The 21,447-nt window shown below is 39.3% G+C and overlaps 1 pseudogene; it reads right to left on the reverse strand.

Annotated features, from left to right (window-relative positions):
* Positions 1-459: 459 nt before the first annotated feature.
* LOC137022877 (uncharacterized) lies at positions 460-21,170 on the reverse strand (annotated as a pseudogene).
* Between the last annotated feature and the right edge of the window lie 277 nt (positions 21,171-21,447).

Genomic DNA, 21,447 nt, shown 5'->3' on the forward strand with positions numbered 1-21,447 from the left:
ATCCTTGTCTCAAATTATAGAGTTTCTCACCAGCTGAAGAGTCTGTGATGGGTTTCCCGAATACCTCCCGGAAGTGGGAAATAAACGACGAGTAGGATTGGGTTACTGCGCCCTGCTGGGACCAGATGGAATCGGCCAACTTCAATGCTTAGCCGCTGAGCTGAGAGATAATGAACGCTATTTTGGCGGTGTCACTTGGGTACAGGTGCGGCTGCATCTCCAGGACCAGTGTGCATTGCAGCAGGAATCCGCTGCAATCCTCCGCCAATCCTGAGTAGGGCGCCGGTTTGGCCATGGGACTGGCGTACGGCGGCAGTGAAGGAGGTGTGTTGACGTGCTGTGTGGGGCTAGCTGGTGCTGGTGCAGGTGATAATGGAGGAACTGGAGATGGTGGCGGTGGACGGATGGTCAGCGTGCGCCGGAGCGCATCCACCAAATCCTGAAAGGGATCGGGTTGGCTCATCCTGGGTCAGCGGTGTTGGTCCGGTCTTCTGTTACAGTAGACGGAGGACAGACACAGGTATAATGTAACACAGTCTTTATTGTGACCACAGGAGAGCAAGGTGAATGAAACAGGTGAGAGAACTGGTAGAAGTTTGACATGAACGGATAATACTTGGAATAGTTACTGTCCTTTTCTTTGCAGGGAGTTAGACGCTGGAGACTGGAGATCGTTGGAGCACTTGGAAGCTGACAGGAACACACTCACGAGGCAGACGAGGCACACAATGGGAATCGACACAATGGAGACAGGTAGGTATGCGAAGTGGAGTCCTTAAGGTAAGCATAAACATGTAGGGTATGCAAACGAGACCGGACGTGGAGTGCTGTGTGCGTGAGTGCTTTATAGTGCTGTTGATGAGGAGAGTGATGAGGTGCAGGTGGCGGTGATCAGTATTCTGGAGAAGGTGCGCGCTGTGATTGGATGACGTTGGAACCTGACGTGTCTGTGACAGTGACACAGTGAAAACTAATGCCATATTTCCTGAAAATATAACCAAGGGGTAATAAGTAAATGATAAATAAGAGGGCCCAGAACAGAGCCTTGAGGAACACCAGTGGTAACAGATGAAGTTCTTGAACTGAAGTTCTTAAGCTGGACAAATTGAGTGTGTCCGGACAGATAAGATCTGAACCAGGTGAGAGGAACACCAGTGATAACTATAGAGAGTAATCTATCTAAAAGAACTTGATGGGAAATAGTATCAAAGGCCGCACTTAAATCAAGTAAGATAAGTATGGTTAAGAGTCCAGAATCAGCTGCCATCAGCAGATCATTAACGACTTTTACCTTGGCAGTCTCTGTACTATGAAATGGCCGAAAACCAGACTGGAATTTTTCAAACAAGCTATTTTTTAAGAGGTGAGCATGGACCTGAGATGGACAAGATTTTGGAAAGAAAAGGTAGATTGGAAATTGGGTGAAAGTTGGAAAAGTTATTAGGATCAGCACCCGGTTTCTTGAGTCTTGGAGTTATAACAGCAACTTTAAAAGATGAAGGAACAACCACAGAAGTTAGAGAAGAATGTATAATATTGGTTACTATAACAGATAAAGTGGATAAACAGGCTTTAACCAAGTGAGTATGGAGTGGATCTAACTACTTCATCAACAGTCAGAAGTTCAAAACTATAAAATGAAGAAAGAAGTGTGTCATGGTAAAACAGAAACGACAGATCAAATGCCATCTTATTTTGAGGAGTCAATTGTTGATGGAGATTGTCGATTTTAGTTATAAAAAAGGTCATAATTTGTTACACAAATCACTAGAGTATAGGTGGGAAGGAAAGGTATCAGGAGGCCGTAAGATGTTCTTTACTGTGGTAAATAAAGATCTAGTGTTCCCTTCATCTGACCTAATTATAGTAGAATAGTAATCAGATTTAGCAGTCAAAAGAGCATTCTTCTAAGAGAGCATGTGATCTGCATACATATCTTTATGAACAGTAAGTCCAGTTTTAATGCATAGACGTTCCAAATGACATCCCTTAGTTTTAAGCTGCCTCAGTTCAGGTGTAAACCAAGGTGCAGAATGAGAATAATATACAGTCCGAGTTTTTTGATGTGCAAGCGTATCAAACACACTATGCAGTCCCTCATTATAATAGGAAACCAGGTTGTCCGGAGTAGAAAAGACATCTCCCATGAAGACACCAGAGCAGCAAATAAGGTCAAGAATGTGACCTTTATAGTGGGTTGGAATATCAACAAATTGTTGCATTCCAAAACTATCAAGACATGATATAAAATCTCTGGTGAGAATTTTATTAGCATTATCCATGTGTATATTAAAGTCACCCAATATAATAACGTACAGAATAATCATTTTAAAAATTTGTATTGCTCCTAGGTAGATGATAAACAGTAGCTACAACAGTAGGAACAGGCATGTTAATTTGTATAACAGTGGATTCAAATGATTCATACAGAGGCACAGTTATGGGAGAGACTTTCCACTTCTCGTTATAAAGTATCGCAAGCCCTCCTCCTCGGCCAGAGGCATGGGTTGACAGGTGTAAACAAAGCCGGAAGGAACAGTTTGATTAAGCTGCAAGAAATCATGAGGGTGGTGCCATGTTTCAGTCAAACAGAGGAAATCAAACTTTATCATTCAGATCATAAATAAGAGGTCCTTTGTTTGTTAACAAGCGAATGTTGAATAAACCAAAAGTTAGATCGTTCAGACCGGATTTGGTACTAGTTGTCCTGGCTATGTTGGCTAACACACTATGGTCAACAGTCCGTCTTGATTTCTTTGATGAATGCGAGGTGGATGACCAAAATGATCATACTGGACCTGCGTTATCATCGATATAATTTCCGTTGTGACCCGCGATGGATGTACTTCTGCCGAGGATAGTATATAATATCCTGGTGAGATTGAAGGGTCAGCGGTGGTTGGGTGACACAAAATCGCAATGAGAAAAGTTCCGTCGCAGTATATTGAAGAATCGATGTCACCGGATGGTAGATGAAATAAAGTATAATCCACACGAGAAGTCGGCTGGTCCACAGTGTTGCAAACAAACTCCGGGATAGCTCCTTGAGAAGGGAGCAACGTTAGAGGCCGTGATCAAGAGTGTCAGACCAGTCAGATACAAGTTTAGAAGTTACTGAATAGTTGATGTTTTCTATTTGGGTAAAACAGTCCTCAGGTCCTTTTAGTTAAAACGACCAGGAAAGTCAACAGTAATCAAATAACAAAAATAAAACAGATGAAGCCGTCAGAGAGCAGCGGCAACCCATGCATCAACTATCGGTTTAACTACGTTAGCCAGAACCAAATCAAATCCACAATCCACACAATCCACTCACCGTGCCAGATGTCAAGAAGGATGAGGATAGGAATGGAGAGGGCTCGTAGCCGATCAGTGTGATAGGATCGCAAAATTACCAGGTCAGTCGTCCAAAATTTTAAAGGATTAGTCCACTTTTAAATAAACTTGGTAACACTTTATTTTAAGGGTCCAGAATAATGCATTAGTTAAGCATTAATTAATGATTAACTTGTTCACAATTAAGCATTAGTTAAGAATGAACACACTAGTAATTAATTATTAACTTTACATTGTAAGGGTCAGAATTATGCATTAGTTAAGCATAAATAAACTAGTAATTAATGATTTACTTATTCACAATTATGCATTAGTTAAGAATGGACACAATAGTAATTAATGATTAACTGAATGTACAGTAAATGCCTTTTAGTCATTATCTTCAACTTAATAAACCATATATTATTTTGTGTAGTGATGTAATTATATTTCTGTGCCATTCTATTAAGTTAACTGAACAATAAACTATTAACTATGCTTAATTACTGATGGTTTTGCAGTTATAAATTGCTAAAATAGCATAATAAAGACAATTTGACCCCCAAAGTGAAATGTATATCCTCATTAATTATAGCACTTATTGAGTGATATTCAAGTTTATTGAGCAGAATAAGCCAACAATTAAGGCAAAATTACCATTAGTACAGTACTAATAAAGGCAATTTGACCGCCTATTCTAAAGTGAAAGCTAAATCCTCATTAATTATGGCACTTATTGAGTGATATTCAACTTTATTGAGGAGAATAAACCAATAATTAAGGCTAAACTACCATTAATACAGTACTTATAAAGGCAATTTGACCCCCTATTCTAAAGTGAAAGCTAAAGCCTCATTATTTTGGCACTTATTGAGTGATATTCAACTTTATTGAGGAGAATAAGCCAATAATTAAGGCAAAACTACCATTAATACAGTACTAATAAAGGCAATTTGACCCCCTATTCTAAAGTGAAAGCTAAAGCCTCATTATTTTGGCACTTATTGAGTGATATTCAACTTTATTGAGGAGAATAAGCCAATAATTAAGGCAAAACTACCATTAATACAGTACTAATAAAGGCAATTTGACCCCCTATTCTAAAGTGAAAGCTAAATCTGCATTAATTATGGCACTTATTGAGTGATATTCAACTTTATTGAGCAGAATAAGCCAACAATTAAGGCAAAACTACCATTAATACAGTACTAATAAAGGCAATTTGATCCCCTATTCTAAAGTGTATACTAAATACATGGCCCTTATTAAAACAATTTTTAATACATAACTTTTACAGACACAAAACATACGTTTTTTTGTATGTTTGGATAAAGGGTGATAGATACAACATGGATGTATTGGCAACATTTAAACGTAAGAATATTAGGCTTTTAGCTACCGCCAAAATACTTAAAGGATTTACTAATCTTTTACATCATAAAGATATCTGTATAATTTCCCTTTTACCGTTTTATAGATAAATGTTTTATCCCTAAACTCTAACATAACCATTATATAGAGAATATAAAATGAACGTAATGGATTTTAATATTTAGAAAAATGACAATTTTAGTAACACTATAGCATTAAAAGAATGCTTTGAGCCACTAAATCCACTCAAACCTCTAAACCTACCCATAACCATTTCTTAAAAATATGTAGAATAGTATAAAAACATAACAGACAGAAAAGTGTAACTTAATCACAATAATTTCTTTATTAAGAAAATTTCAAAAGCGATACCAATAGTTGTCCGAATGACGATGTGTTGCAGTCGCAGTCCTCTCTGGTGATATACAATCGTTTTATATCAGGTACAGAGCAGAATTTAAGTTATTAATCCACGAATGGTATTCCGCTTCACTTCACGGCATGTCGCAATCTGTGACGAAGCAGGCGAGAGCCAATGAGCGTTGTCACTACTCGATCCGTACCGGAAACACAATTTGTTCTGTGCATGTGCAAAATGCTTCTACTTCCTGTCTGAAGTATGGCGAAACAGTTATGACAACTACCCGATCCGTACCGGAAATAGTTCTCCATAAGTCATTCTTTTGACATGAATACTTTTTTTTTTTTTTTTTTTTTTTGTAAAATATATCAGTGTTAATGCATTGCATAAATAAATTGATTGAATAAAAAAGAAAAAATGAAATACAATTAAAACGAAATACTTTACATTTGCTTGATTCCATTTGGGAAATACAGATGTGTATATAAGTGTGTTTGTTTATATTTAATATTCATTTTCTAAAGACATGTTCTACTTATTTCAGCATACTTAAACGTCTGCATTTGAAAAAAAAAAAAAAAAAAAAAAAAAAAAAAAAAAAATACATTTACGTATTCATTCAATTTATTCATAAATGAACTCATTCCTTCCATCTTGTGATTCTTTTGACATGAATACCTTTTTTTTTTTTTTTTTTTGGTAAAATATATCGATGCTAATACATGGCATGAATTAAATTGATTAAATAAAATATAAAAAAAATGAAGTACAATTAAACAAAAAAGTTTACATTTTACCATTAATTTCCTAAAGATATATTCTACTTATTTCAGCATACTTTAACAAATGTCTGCATTTAAAAACTTATTCAATTTATTCATAAATGAACTCATTCCTTCCATCCATCATTCATTCACTCACTCACTCCCTTGATCTCTCCCTCCCTCACAAAAGTAAACCCACTCCCTTCTCTCGCCTCACTTCACTCTCGTCCGTCTCTCTCCCTCCCTCCCTCCCTCCCTCCCTCCCTCCACTGGAATTGCTCAATGGGGAACATGGCATTAACACTTAGGCCTTCTTTATCAGCACAGTGAGACAAAAATGTTTCCATGTCCTCTTGCAGCTGAAATATAAACAAAAAGTCATCCTTTGCTTCAGAGGATGCACCCTCTTGGACCTTCCTGAGGGCATTTTGTTGGTCATCATGGTTCATCCTCAGAAAAGCAGGCTCTGTCACCTCCCCACAAAACATGTCACTGTGATTTTGCACCTAGTACAATGCTGTATATAGGTCTCTGACAACTGTTGGTTGTTGCACCTGGATAAGACAATAATGGCACATAAACTAATTGAACCATTTTTCCAGCATGGAAAAAAGAAAAAGAAAAAAAAAAATCATTTACCATATCAATGTCCTCTTTAACCACAGCTGTTCTTCTGGGCAACAGTTTGGTGGTGGATTTAGATACCCTATCTGGTTCAAGGGTTCCCTGAAGGAGTTGGGATGCCTCTTCTGTCCAGAATGCAAATCTCCGTCCATGTCTTTGGAAAAAATGAAAATGTATATGCACTCTATTTGTAGAACACCTTTCTAGTATCACTTTGCTAACAGTGACTAAATAAGGGCTTTTTTTTTTTTTAGCTTTGAAGCATTCGGTAGCAATCAACACAGAATATTCAAAGCTGTGGAGGGAGGAGGCTAAACATATTCTTCACTAATAATCAAATATTCAGGTCCAGTCCTAGATTAAATACAGCAAAGATATTGAAATTTTATCTGGAGTCATACCCTTCTAGGCAAAACCTCTCCATCAGCTGAAGGCACCACCACTGACGAATCATTGGCACCTCCTCCTAAAAACACACACAAATAAAAATAAACAACTGACACATACCAGTATTTTGATTGTATACCTACTTGTGTAAAAATCCAGCTTACCTCAGTGAATGTTAATGAGCACGAGGTACAGGTACTGAGAGCATACTGTGAAATACAAAAACACAGTAAGACTTTGATTTGATCATCTAACATCTTTGACAAATTAAACATTCTTACCATCAGCATGTAGACAGCACAGGAAATCCCTGAACGCTGTTGAGGAAAAAACTGGAAAAAGGAGTTTAAAAACTGTTTAAAAACAACTGCTAGCTTGTTTAAACATGCACTGTTAAAAATAAATGTAAATTTACAGGTAATGTTCTGTATTTTTTTTTACAGATTTTTCCCATTTTGTCATTATACACTGAAATGCATGTTGTTTTACAGATATTTGCTGTAATTCAATTTTCCACTATTAAATTTACAGGCAATTGCATGTATTTTAGTATTACATAAAATTTCTGTTTTTTAAAAGAAATGTTCTGTATTTTTACAGAAAAAATTGTAAATTTACATAAAATGTTGATTAATATTTTACAGATTTTTTCTGTAAAAATAGAAAAAAGGGAACAAATGTAGAACTACAGAAATCAACAGCCATTCAACATGTTTTTTCCTCTTCCATTTAAGATAATGTGTTGGTGAAAGTTAGTTTTTTAAGGTTCAATTAATAGTATTGGTACATACGGTGTGTAGGCCTTCTATATTATGCATTGTTTATTTTACTAATATTTTAACCTCAACTTGCACATATGCTTATTTTGAAACTGCTGATTGGCATTGACTTATTCTCCTCTAAATTTCCTGAACACATCTATTATTGATATGTACATTTTATGTTTTTCCCAATCGAGCTGCAAATGCGTAGCTTTGTGTGTGTGTGTGTGTGTGTGTGTGTGTGTGTGTGTGTGCGCGCGACGCAGATTCAAATTTGCCGCCGATTACTTTTCCGTTAGTCCCGCCCACAACAGTTCCCGGTCAGAGCCGTACAGTGATGGAAGGGCGAGCGCCGCGGGTAATTTGAATTTATTTCAGGGCAGGCTATGCTTGTGGGTCGTGAGATTAACAGTAGTGCAAAGCAATCGTAAAGAGCAGTCGTCGTGGGCAGGAGCATTTATTTGAACACATCCGACTGTCCATTCTTCGGAACAGTGTGAGGAAAAACGAAAAACTAACACGTCCTTTCAGCGAGAAGACAACAGCGGACATCATACCAACCGATCACTGGCTGAGGTAAGAGTTTAATTCTACATGTGTGATATTTTATATCGTGTGGCTATACATTTATATTGTTTATAGTTTTGAAAAAGCTAATGTTAGTATTTCTAAACGGTGTTCAGACACATAACGTGGTAACTGCCGTTGAAAGCAAAACTGCAGCAGGTATCTTTCAATTTGCCATCTGTTTTAAACCAAGAAAGATTAGTTATTTATAAAGTCCATCCAAGTGTTTATATCTTCGTTTAGATGTGATAGTACCGCTATTTTTTCAATCTCTTTTGATACACTGAACGATTAATGTGGCTAACTGCCACTCTGCAGCCTGTACAACTCGTACTATAGGTCCAAGTTACATGAAAGCAGATGAGAGTACAATATGAACAACATTATAAATTGAATATTCTGAGCGCATCTGCTTTAAAACACGAGTAGTATGCATATATTAGTGTTATAATAAATACTAATAATAGAAAAAAATATTACATGACCTGAGTAAATTGTCAATACTGAATCATAAGATACATTGGATAGCTGGATATAAAAATTCCAGATCAAAGAAGGTTGAGGGTTTGCATTGTCTCAAGAAAACATATGCTGGCATGTTTGAATTAATGTAATAGCCAACTAATTTTTATTTCTTTATGATTTCAGGTCATGTGGAAAGACTGGAGATCTACAGCAGCATTGCAGTCCAGGTGTGGAAAGTGTATTCTTATACAACAAATTCTTTGGTTACATCTTTTCATGCTGCTGTTCTGTACAGTATTTTTTGTTGTAATTGTAACTAGAATCATTCAGGAACATGGCTTTTCCTATCACTGCTATCCTGACACACATGTCTACTTTTCATTCCAGCCAGATGATCAACCAGTAGCTGTTCGCATCTCAGCCTGCTTGATGGAAATTTCCGACTTTCACCTGGATGACATTTACCTTCAACTCCACCTTGCCAAGACAGAAGTTCTCGTGGTTTCAGCCACCCATCCTTTGTGTTATAATCAATCAGTTAAACTTCACAGACTACAGTGCTGGAACTGCCTTATCTTGAAGATTTGCCCAGTACAACATTGGGAAGACCAGGCCATTCCTATCGGAAAATGCTACACAACAGAACAACAACTGGCTCTGTAAGCCTGTACCTATACGCCCTCCAGAAGCTTGCGCTCTGAAAGTGAACAGCATCTTGTGGTGCCATCCCAAAGGGGCACAAACTCACTTTAACTGACCTTTACCTGGACTGTCCCATGCTGGTGGAATAACCTGACTAACTCAAACCATTTTCAAGAGACTGCTAAAGATGCATTTTTTTGTGTGTGAACAATTGTCCTGATGATACTATCTGATTAACTGAAAAAAAAAATAATTTCTGCATACTGTGCTAGACTAACTGGAAATTGTCATTGTACTTATTGTTGCATCCATTCCGAGATGAAAAAAAAGTACATTTCTATAATGTACTTAAAGTGCTCTATTTTCGTGCACTAATTTTGTACTTAATATACTAAAACTTCTTTAGTACTTCTTAAGATAATCTTGAGAACATCTAAGTGTACTCAACTGTGCTATTTTGAGACAGCATGAAATATGAACTAAAATGTGCTTTTAATATACTATCTCTGTATTTAAAAAATATATTTAATTACCACTTGTAGTACACTATGGGTTCAAATGTACTATAAGTGGTATCTAAATAAATTATATTATATAGTATATTAAAAGCACATTTTAGTTCAAATGTATGGTGTCAAAATAGCTCAGTTGAGTACACTTAGATGTTCTTAAGATGATCTTAAGAAGTACTAAAGATAAATTTTCAGTATATTAAGTACAAAATTAGTGCACTAAAATAGAGCACTTTAAGTATATTATAGAAATGTACTTTTTTTTTCACCTGGGTTGTATTCCTTGTAGTCACTTTGCATAAAATGTAATCATATGTATAAAATAACAGCAATATTACAGTATAAAAGTATACAGAAATTGTCTTTTAATGTATATGTTCTATATACTAAGCTTGAATTTCCTATAATTTAAGTAACTTGACATACAATGTCTATGTACAATGACTAATACCGTACATGTGCATGTTCCTTTGTTTAAATGTATTTGGTACTATATTTTGTTAATTTAACAGAAATTGGTTTTTAATTTTATGCATTTCTAAGTAATTAATTTATATATTGATTGTAGTTGTGAGTGGTTCTGTAAAAATAAAGATTAATACTGTAAAATGCAAACATTTGTTTTTGAATTTATGTGCTAAGTGCATTTTTATAAATAATTTCTTAGTTATTGTACATGGAAAATATCTATATTTTAAAAGTAAATAACTAGATGGACAGAGCAGCTTGATAGAATAACTCATAAAAACCTTAAATTTGCAGAGATTAACCTGTAAGTTAGTAATTTTTAATGTAATCTGACATAATTTATCAGTTTTTTCATGGTGTAATAAATTATCATCAACAGTAATATACTGCTGCCAGACTTTTTACCGTTTTTTACAGGATTTTTTTTTTACAGTGTGTATGCATACATACTTAAATGGTTAGTTCACCCAAAAATGAAAATTCTGTCATTAATACTCTCTCATGCCGTTCCACACCCATAAGACTTTCGTTTATCTTTAGAACACACCATCCGTAAGAGGTTTGTTTTCTTGTGCATCAATCAGGTTTGGTTTACAGAATTAGTCCACTTTTAAATAAACCTTTCCTGATTATTTACTCACCCCAATGTCATCTGAGATGTTCATGCCTTTCTTTCTTCAGTCGAAAAGAAATTAAGGTATTTGATAAACATTCCAGGATTATTCTCCTTATAGTGGACTTCAATGGCTTCCAAACGGTTGAAGGTAAAATTACAGTTTCAGTGCAGCTCCAAAGGGCTTTAGACGATACCAGACGAGGAATAAAGGTCTTATCTAGCAAAACAATGTCATTTGTCAATATTCTAATTATGGAAAAAACTAAACTGGCGCCACGTTTGTTAAGTAGAATAGGAAAGCGAAAGTACATTCAAGACGATATTTTGTGTTTATAAAGCATATACAGTTGTATTTTTTTCTAAAGTGATTGTTTCTATAAGACCCTTATTCCTTGTCTGTATCGTTTTAAGTTAAGCATTTTAATTTTGACCTTCAACTGTCTGGAAGCCATTGAAGTCCAATATCTGGAGAATAATCCTGGAATGTTTTCATCAAAAGCCTTCATTTCTTTTTGAATGAAGAAAGACAGGCATGAACATCTTGGATGACATGGGGGTGAGTAAATTATCAGGAATATTTTATAAGTTCTTTTTTTGGGGGCTGATCATTCTGTTTATGTTCATTTTCAAAGTGTCAGTTAAGTAGCTGTCAATGGAGGGACAGAAATCACTCAGATTTTATCAAAAAGATATTTTGTGTTCCGAAGATGAACAGAAGTCTTACGGGTTTGGAACGACATGGCGAGTAATTAATTACAGAATTTGGGTAAACTAATCCTTTAAATTAGCTTTACAGAATTCCATCATTTAAAACATACCCCAAGGTCTCTTCCCGTTTTTTCCGTCCAGGATCCCGGGGCAATGAAGGCTGCAATGTGTCTGGCATTCCAAAGAAAACATAAAATACAACATGTGTAATAAAATGATCAGTTCTGCAGCCTGATAATGAGGCCCTTAAACGAACTTGAAGCCTGAGAACGTGGCTCCTTTTTGAAATCATAACCAAATAACATGCCTGGAACAAGGCCAGTAAATTATATATCTTTAGTCTCAACCTAAATATGGTTCTGTATGCCTCATCTCCAAAACCATCAGGGCGGAGAGGATCAAGAAAAAGTATTTCCCTCTTAGCCACCAACATAACCTGCAATGGGTACTTTGTTAATATCACACCAACCCTACCTGTTGAATTTGAATATATTACAGCTAGAAAGATTATAAAAAGAAACTCAACACAGAGCAGATAGTGGTCAGCTTCACCCTGCTGCCTGCTCCAAGCTGGAAATAGTACAACATCCTTGGACCTAACGTTTTCCTAACAGTATTTGGACAAAATAATATGCATGCATTTACTTCTGTGCCTGTTACGTATAGAGTTCTTTTTCAGTTGATGAGCAGTGGCGGCTACTGGTCTTTCAGAGAGGGGAAGCTCGTTTTCGGCCTACATCATAAAATTGTCTATTTATTTCAAAGTAAATTCTGCCCTACGTTCCTTTTCAAGAAAATGGTCTGTGACCCTGTCGTACCAACTAGGAGTCTTTTCAAGTGACTTGACCAGTGTCCTCTCAATGGCCAGCAGAGCTAGGCTGCTTAAACGGCCTTGGCCCATTGTGTTTCGGGTGTAGGACTTGAGTCGCTTTAAACAGGAGAAGCTCCTTTCTACACCTGCAGATGTAGCTCCAATTGTTGCCACTAATGAGAACAGTTTGTAAAGCTGAGGCATTGCACTGTCCAACTCCATGTCTTTAAGGAACACCAAGTAATCACACAGCTTTCCCCTGTTACCCTGCAAGTCCTGATCTGAATACAGGACTTGAAGTTCTGACCTCAGTCTTCCTGAATCAAAGTGATGGCCATAACTTTTCAGGACACTTTGGAAGGCCTCCTCTGGAAATTCCTGTCTCATGTCATCAAATTTCCCTGGATTGACTAATTCTAAGAAGAGCATGCTTTCCAAATTTGAAAAACGTTGAGGAATCTGCTCCAAGATGTTATCAATATCAAAGATGGCCATGTACAGATTTCTGTATCGCACTTGGGGATCCTGCAATTGGGTCAGACGGCGCTTTCTCATGGGCTCATCTCGTGGGTCTGATGTGAGATCTGCTGTTTTGGCATAAATGGCTTGGAAAGCCCCCTCTGACCTTTTCTCTTTGACAAATGCAAGAAGAGATTCAATTCTGTTCTTGCAGTAAAGAACATCCATCGCCCTCTGCTGGACAATATCAAAGACCACATCAGTCTCAGAGAAGATTTGTTCATATGTGTACAACATGCACACAAACTCACAATCCTCCAGTTTCCTCACAAATCCTTTGGCACAATCCAGTGTATCATCATCCATTGTTGTATCTGCAATGATGTTCTCAAATGTCTGCAGGAGGCCATCATAATTGTTTGCCACAGTGCTCACTATCCGTGATGTGAAATTCCATCGAGTAGGAGCGTTTCTGGGCAACCTTGAACAGCCTGCAGACTCCAGAAAAGATGTCCTCTTTGTGGATTTTGAAAAAAATGTGGCAAATCCAGAGAGTGATGCAAAAAAAATTCTGCACTCAGGCAAGCATTTAGCCCCCTGTGACAGCACCAGATTCAGTCGGTGTGCATAGCAATGCACAAACATTGCACTGGGGGCTATTGCTTTCACTTTGCCCTGCAGACCATTGAGATCTGAAGCCATGACAGCAGCCCCATCATAGGTCTGTGCCACAAGCTTGTCTTTAAAATTGTAGCCCTGCATGTTCTCATTTAATATTTCAAAAATGGACTGGGCATCTCGCCCCCCCGAAATATCAAAAAATCCAATAAAGCGCTCCTGAATTTTACCTGCACTATCCACATAGCGAACAATGACAGAGAGTTGGGCACGGCAGGATATATCAGTTGTTTCATCCACCTGCCATCCAAAAAAGGGAGCATCCTGAATTTAATCTCTGATCTGATCAGAAACGGTGGCTGCAAGAGCAGAGATCAAATCATTTTGAATAGTATGGGACATACCAGAAAACACAGTTGAGGACTCGAATTGTGTGGACAGGACAGAGTCATATTTAGCTAATGTTTCTGTGAACTCCCTGTAATTCCCCTTGTTGGATGATTCACTACTCTCATCATGTCCCCTAAATGACAGCTCCTGCCGGCCAAGCAAGGATGTCACATCAATAAGGCGGTTTAGGAAGGCCCTGTTTTGTTTGACTATTTCATTATGTTTAGCCACTTGAATGCGAGCACCTTCATTTATTGCATGCTCAACCCTGATCCTGCCCATGCAACTTAATCTTGCACATGCACTCACATGTTCATTGCTCTTTTCATGTCTTTTATATGCCCTGTCAAAGTTAGACAGATCTCCAAACCCCACCTTTGACCAAACAACACATCCGTGAGATGGTTTCATCAAGAGGCATGGCCAGCAGTACATTTTATTTGTCACAACACTTCCAGTCAGCCAGCTAACTTTGTCATACCAGGAGAGCTGAAAAGACCTGTTATTTTTCCTATTATTCATCTTTTGCACTAAATCAATCTTAGGTGTTGATCTGCCCTGCTGTTTAATTCTTTTGTTTAATTTTTTCCTCGTAAGGAACACTTTCAAATGGCTTCGCCAAAATCAGGTCGACAATATTAGCACCGTCTGCCATCGTGCGCAGTTTCACCCACGACGCTAGCCTAGCCTACTAACGTTATATGAATGAATGAATGAATGAATGAATGAACAAACGATCTAAAAAAAAAAAATATTAAACTCTGTAAAACTGAAACAAGGAATGTGGTGTATAATTGTGTGAAATGTATGATGAAAATCAAGCAATTTCGCCAAGCAAATATCAAAGAAATAGGTTGCAGCAGTTTTTATTTCGACTGAACTTGAGAAATCCGCGATGGGACTGAGCGCGAATAGCTTCAGTGATTCCTTATAGTACAGAATCGCTGTCAGTCAAAAGGAGATGCAGTCTTTCGACAGACCCTCCAATCATCACGCAGAAGCTCGGAGTCCGGGCCAGCCCACTCCCCATTCACCCCCTGAGACGCTGAGCGTCCGTGGGCGGGACATAATCGCAGCGTTTATCCAATGACCGTCTAGTTTCGAAGCGCTGAAAAAAAACTTTCAAAGCAGCCCCATTGAAGTCAATGGACGCTGGGCTTCAATAGGGAAATGCACTGTGACGCTGCGGGAATGTATGAGAAGGAAATCGAGTCAGCTGACCTGCTATATGTAACTGATTCTGAACGAACTCGTCTTTGAGATGAACGTTTTCTAACGCATTTTTAGTCAATAAAATGTTAATACAATAGTACATATTTGACCATTAATTTTGTGACATTATAAGGGAAGCCGAGCTTCCCTTGCAGTCTTAAAGAAATCGCCACTGTTGATGAGTATATGTGTAGCGAGGCGGGAGACTCGATGGGATCCATGTGCAGCTTTATTAAACAGTAATCGTAGTCGTACAGGCAGGGGTCAGAGAACAGCAGTAACAGAATCACAGGCAAGATGAAATCAGAATCAATACCAGGCAGAGAATCTGGACAGGCAGCAAGCAAGACGAGGATATCCAGTAAACAGGCAGTAGAATCACAAGGTAGGCGGCGGTCAGAACACAGAGGTAGTAAACAGTCCAGGGTCATACACAGGAATCAAATACAGGGTAGAAAACGCTCAGAAATGTCAAAGTAGGCAGAACAAGACTTCGCGAATGTGTGTGTGTGAGTGTCTTAAATAGTCCAGGATGATATGGATCAGGTGCATGTGTAATCAGTCCAGGTGGGGGATTATGGGTGATGTAGTCCAGTGAATGTTAATACTCCGGTGAGGGTGCCCTCAGGTGGCGATCGGAGGAAGTCACAGAGACCGTATTCGTGACAATATGATAGCAAATGAGAACTTACAGGCAAACAATGCACTGGGTCCACATCTTTGTCTTTCCAGGTGGAAACAACATAGAGGTCCACAATGTGAACATTTTTTCCCTTATGGAAAGAACATAAGTTATTAAACATGCATGCATCAAAATAAATACTTTTAAAAGAAGATATAATCGTATAAAGTACATGTCTTCGTGCAGCTTCTTCCACAATCTTGAGGCAAGCATTTCCAATCTGAAATTAATTGCAGAAAGGTTACATCCCTGCGAACGCTGCCATGTGGAACATTATGCATTATCTGGGAATTTGATTTTTTTGTGCAGTAAACTAAGACACTAAACATACGCACATTAGATTCCATGCACTGGTTTAAACCCAGGCTCCAGAAGTCTTCTCGTGTGAGGCAAATTTTGTTCAATCGATCAGTTCTTGTGATGGCCTATTTTTGTCCAACACATACTTCAACTAAAAATAAAGAAAGTTTGACATGAACAAGTAATGGTTATCATTTAAATATGCAAAGTGTCACTAAATAGATAGAATGCTTACCAGTTCATCTTGAATAGGGCCCAAGTCCTTCTCCCACTTTGCACCGGAACAAGCATATGGATGCTCTATCTGCCTTTTAAATGTTGCAGTGGTGTAAGAGTGGTCCTGGAGAAACTTCCTCTCAGCTGGTCCATCTAATGATAATTACATACAAATATCCCATATTTCTAAAATTGAACACTTATTACACTTAATTGTTTCTGTAGTATGTCCTCAATCTTGACACACTGACCCTCTGGCAACTTGACCCTTTAACAATGGTAGCCACCCCTTTGGAAGAAATGCTGGCCATGTTATATGGTCCTTGGTGCCAACTTTTAAATGTGCCTGTTCGTCGTTTCTTGGGGTCCCCTGAGATTTTGGAATGATTTCTGTTGCTGTTTCCCGGACTTGCTGTTCTCTCTATGTTGCCAAGAACCTACAAAAAAAAAAAAAAAAAAAAAAAAAAGAACAGTACCAAAAAAAATGAGAACTTATTGATAGGATTTTAAACCAACATATCAATGGAGTCTTATGGTGCGTTCAAGTCCTCCTGGGAAGTTCGTATTTATGAGGTGGGAAGTCGTGTGTACGACGGTAGGTGCGTGGAAGTCACTTTTGTCTGAGTATGATGGCGGTGTGCCTTCTCTAAATTAATTACACAAAATAACAACACTTCTGCTTCTAGAAAATGTAGAGCAAAGAATGTGCATTAGTTGCATGTTGCTTTTTTATGTTTTTTTTAATGAGTTTATGAAGCCATTGTAAACTTTGTTACATATTACATTTTTATATTGTGATGCATTCGTATTTTTTGCTGGGAATTAGCTTACTTCGTTGTAAACAGAAAAGCCTGACAATGTCACTGCTAAATACCTGTAAGTATTGCGGTATTTCGCCATGTTCCTGACTGACACACCCCCAACTCGTACAGATCGGAGCTTAAAGAAAATTACGAGCTTCCCATTGGTATTTACGACATTGTGGTGGTGTTCATGTCGGTTCTGCTCGTAAATACGATCATTCCGAAATGACTTGAACGCACCATCAGTCAGGCTAAGGCAGAAAAAGGAACAAATTTTATTAATTACAATCACTTGGCCTCCATCATCAATTCTTTTCCTGGTGAATGCTAAAGTGATAAAGACACTCTCAGCATACACACACACAGTCCCAGAAACATTACATTTTCCACATCTCTAAATTATATATAAGTATAACAGTGACATAAGAGGTAGAATTACATTTAAAGCAGAATCATAGCAAAGAACATACATACATTTCTGTATTCCTATTAAATTTCTATTATCAGAAAAACCTCCACCCTCAACATTACATAAATACATTAATTCAGTTACACCACTGACAACTAATGATAGATATTACAGATATATTAAGTAAGCGTGTTAAGACAACCTGCTTTGCAGTGTTGATTCCATGTACCACAGCGGGAAGGTGGAGGTCCCAATTATTGTGGTTGTCATTCACATACTTCCTGAGAGTACGCTTGATATTCTGATTGGTTCTTTCATCCTGTACATATCAATGCATTTATAAGGTTGTTAAATAACCATAAAACAATAGATCTTACCGGACAGATATCCAAAGAGTTACCTGTCCGTATGGTATGCACTGGAGACAGCATGTTTGACTTTCAGCATGCTGAAAATGCTGTTGTTTAGCTGCTGTTACAGTACCTATGGTGTATAAATACTTCTAAATGTCTCTCGAGGGAGCTTTCTCCCTGCTTAAGGTACAGGAATCGAACGGCAGGGTCCATAGTGAAAGCAGGAGTGAAACACGGAAACAAAAAAGAAAATACAAATAACAAACACGTTGCTTACTGTTGTTTCGGTCGGGTGTTCTGTTACAGTACCTATGGTGTATAAAGCACACGACGAGGAGATTATATCAAACAAGTCTTTTACTAGATCATCCAACTGGGGAATACAGGAACCGGACAGGAACATACACCAAAACATACACAAACGACACCCGACAACTAACTGAACAGATACAGGAACTTAAATTGTCATTTGAGTTCATCAGTCTGTCTAACAGCTGTGATGAATCGATTAGTGTCTATGGATACTGATTGTGGCGGGAAACTAGAACAAAGGAACATGTGACAGATGACAACAAACAAACTGATAGTCCATGTGACTGTGACATTACGCCCCTCCCGGAAAGGCGCGTCCACGCGCCGTAGAGAGGGAGGAAGATGACGATGGGATGCAGATGATGATTTTGGAGGTGGTTCAGGAGGCGGACGGCTCACCGGGAGGAGGCGGAATAAAAGAGTCTAGGGTGGTGCAGGAGGTGGTGAAGGGTGGTGGGTGGCCTTAAACAGGGGCTGCAGGATGTTGAGCCAGGCCACAGCCAGGATGGTGCCCCACGGCGGCGTTGATGGAGGGAGGAGCCAGAGAAGGTAGAGGTAGACCGCCATGGGGAGGACCGCAGTCAACGACGGCGAGGATGGAGCCCACCGCGTAGTTGACATGCTGAGGTGGTGGAGAGATGGTGAATATCCAAGCGGCCGCGACGAAGCCGCAGTGACGACCTCCGGCGATCGAGGAGGGGATCCGGAGGTCTGAGGACGCGTTGGAGCGACCGAGGGCGGAGACGGAGCCTGAGGTAGGGCGGAGCGAGCCGTAGTGGAAGGGGTGGAGGACCAGAGAGCAGCGGATGGTCCGTAAGTCCGCAGCGGAGGTGCAGCGATGTCTGACCCAGGTGGAGCCGACGTTCCGAGGGAGTCCAACGTGGTCGAAAGGCCGATGGTCACTTCCAAGGTCGAAGGTGGAAGGAGCGCAGGCGCAGGAGTCAGGGCGATGGATGGAGACATCTTGAGACCGTCCGAAGCTGGAGGCGGAGCTTCGGGCTCCTCGTGCCCAGGAGGAGACGGATCCCCTACCACGCTACTGAGAGGAGGTGGTACTGTGGGACTGAAGGGAGACATAGACGACTGGATGGCACAGATGGCTGTGGACTGGGAAACAGGCTGCAGTTCTAAGCAAAAATCCACATACTGTAGTGAGTCACAGGAGGGTTGGCATTTAAGTGGGAGAGGTGCGCTGGACGGGACCAGCTCTACAGGGGACAGAACAGGAGCGAGAAAAATGTCCTCTCCACACTTAGAGTCCAGTAGCGTTTCCACAAAAAAACTCACTCTCAGTAGCGGGGGGGTGGGCGGTGCTCACTTCCAGTCCCTTGACGTCCACCAACACTCCCTCGGCGATGGTAGGTTCGGACGGCTCACACACCTGGTCAGGTTCACACTGCTCGGGCTCCGTGGCGATGCTACCTGCGGTGGGCTCAGGTCGAAAGTCCTCGCCGTCTGGGTGGTTCTGGCTGGGCACTGGCTGGGGAGTGGGGCTGGCGGCAACTCCGACGGTAAACGCTGATCCACAGGACGCCAGCACCCACTCCACATATGACATGAAGCTCCCTCGAGGACCCTCCCCGGACAGCTGTGCTCGTGTGGTGTTGTTGAGTCCAGTGTGCAGGAACGAGCACAGATAGTAGTCCGGGAAGGTGGTCTGATGTGCGAGATCCATATATACTTCTAAATGTCTCTCGAGGGAGCTTTCTCCCTGCTTAAGGCACAGGAGTCGAACGGCAGGGTCCATAGTGAAAGCAGGAGTGAAACACGGAAACAAAAACACTGAACACGAAAACTAAAAAGAAAATACAAATAACAAACACGTCGCTTACTGCTTCGGTCGGGTGTTCTGTTACAGTTCCTATGGTGTATAAAGCACACGACGAGGAGATTATATCAAACAAGTCTTTTACTAGATCATCCAACTGGTGAATACAGGAACCGGACAGGAACATACACCAAAACATACACAAACGACACCCGACATCTAACTGAACAGATACAGGAACTTAAATAGACAGACTGATGAACTCAAATGACAAACAGCTGTGATGAATCGATTAGTGTCCATGGATACTGATTGTGGCGGGAAACTAGAACAAAGGAACATGTGACAGATGACAACAAACAAACTGAAAGTCCATGTGACTGTGACAGCTGCAGGGAGATCATCAGTTAAATTTGCAATAGTGGAGTATTTGTATATAACGATATATTTTGAGACAAGAGTAGATGGGGAAAAAAACATAATTAAAACTTTACAAAACTTCACCTCGTTAACAAACTCCTTCCCTTTGGTCTGTAATGATTTCCCTAACCATGCCGAACAAGTACAACTTTGCAGTTATTATTGCAGACACCTCAGTTGCCGTCTTAGATTGCATGGGTTCTGCAATCACCCACTTGGTGTACAGGTCTGTCATGGTAAGGACGTACTTTTTGTTGCGTGCTGTTTCTGGCAGTGGTCCAATCAAATCCAAACCAAGCACCTCCCAACCTTTTTTACCTGCATGGCATAACATTTACATCAGCCAAATGCTAGTAAAACTGTACACAAGCTTGAGACTAGCTGGTTAGTCTCATCAGTATGCTAAAACATTGTAAGCAGTACCTTAATGGAATGCAAGACTGGCACACCAGTCTTTATTGGGTCATTTAACTGGCAGCGGTGACAAGATCTGACCTAAAAATCAAACAAACATTTTTTGAACAAAATGTCTATAAAAACAGCTAGTTGACAAGTTGGTGATGACAATAAATATAACTTCTAAATCAAGGACGTATCTAACAATCAGAGGTGGTAAAAAAGAGACATTCTAAAGTATAGATGTATAACAAAAACTAGCAAAACTAAAAGAAAAAGTAACACCTCTACAGTACATTACCCAGTCTTTCACATCCTGGGTAATTGTAGACCAATAGTAGCCAGCAATAACCCTGTTTTGAGTGCCTCTGACACCACTGTGATTGCCAGTCCCAGGGTTATTGTGGCACTCTGTAAGAACAGACCTCTTCTCTTCCTCTGACAGGACAACTAGCCGCATGTATTGAAAATGTCCATAAAAGTCATATGAATGAATGTCTTTCTTCAGTTGAACACAAAAGAAGATAATTTGAAGAATGTTGGAAATCAAATAGTTGACAGTAACCACTGACTTCCATTGTATTTGTTGTTTTTTTCTACTATGGAAGTCTATGATTACTGTCAGCTGTTTGATTACCAACTATTCATCAAAATATATTGTTTTGTGTTCAAAAGATGAAAAAACACATACAGGTTTGAAACAACATGAGGGGGAGTATGACAGAATTTCCATTTTT

This window comes from Chanodichthys erythropterus, chromosome 7 (assembly GCF_024489055.1).
Source record: "Chanodichthys erythropterus isolate Z2021 chromosome 7, ASM2448905v1, whole genome shotgun sequence".
NCBI classification, from domain to species: Eukaryota; Metazoa; Chordata; class Actinopteri; order Cypriniformes; family Xenocyprididae; genus Chanodichthys; species Chanodichthys erythropterus.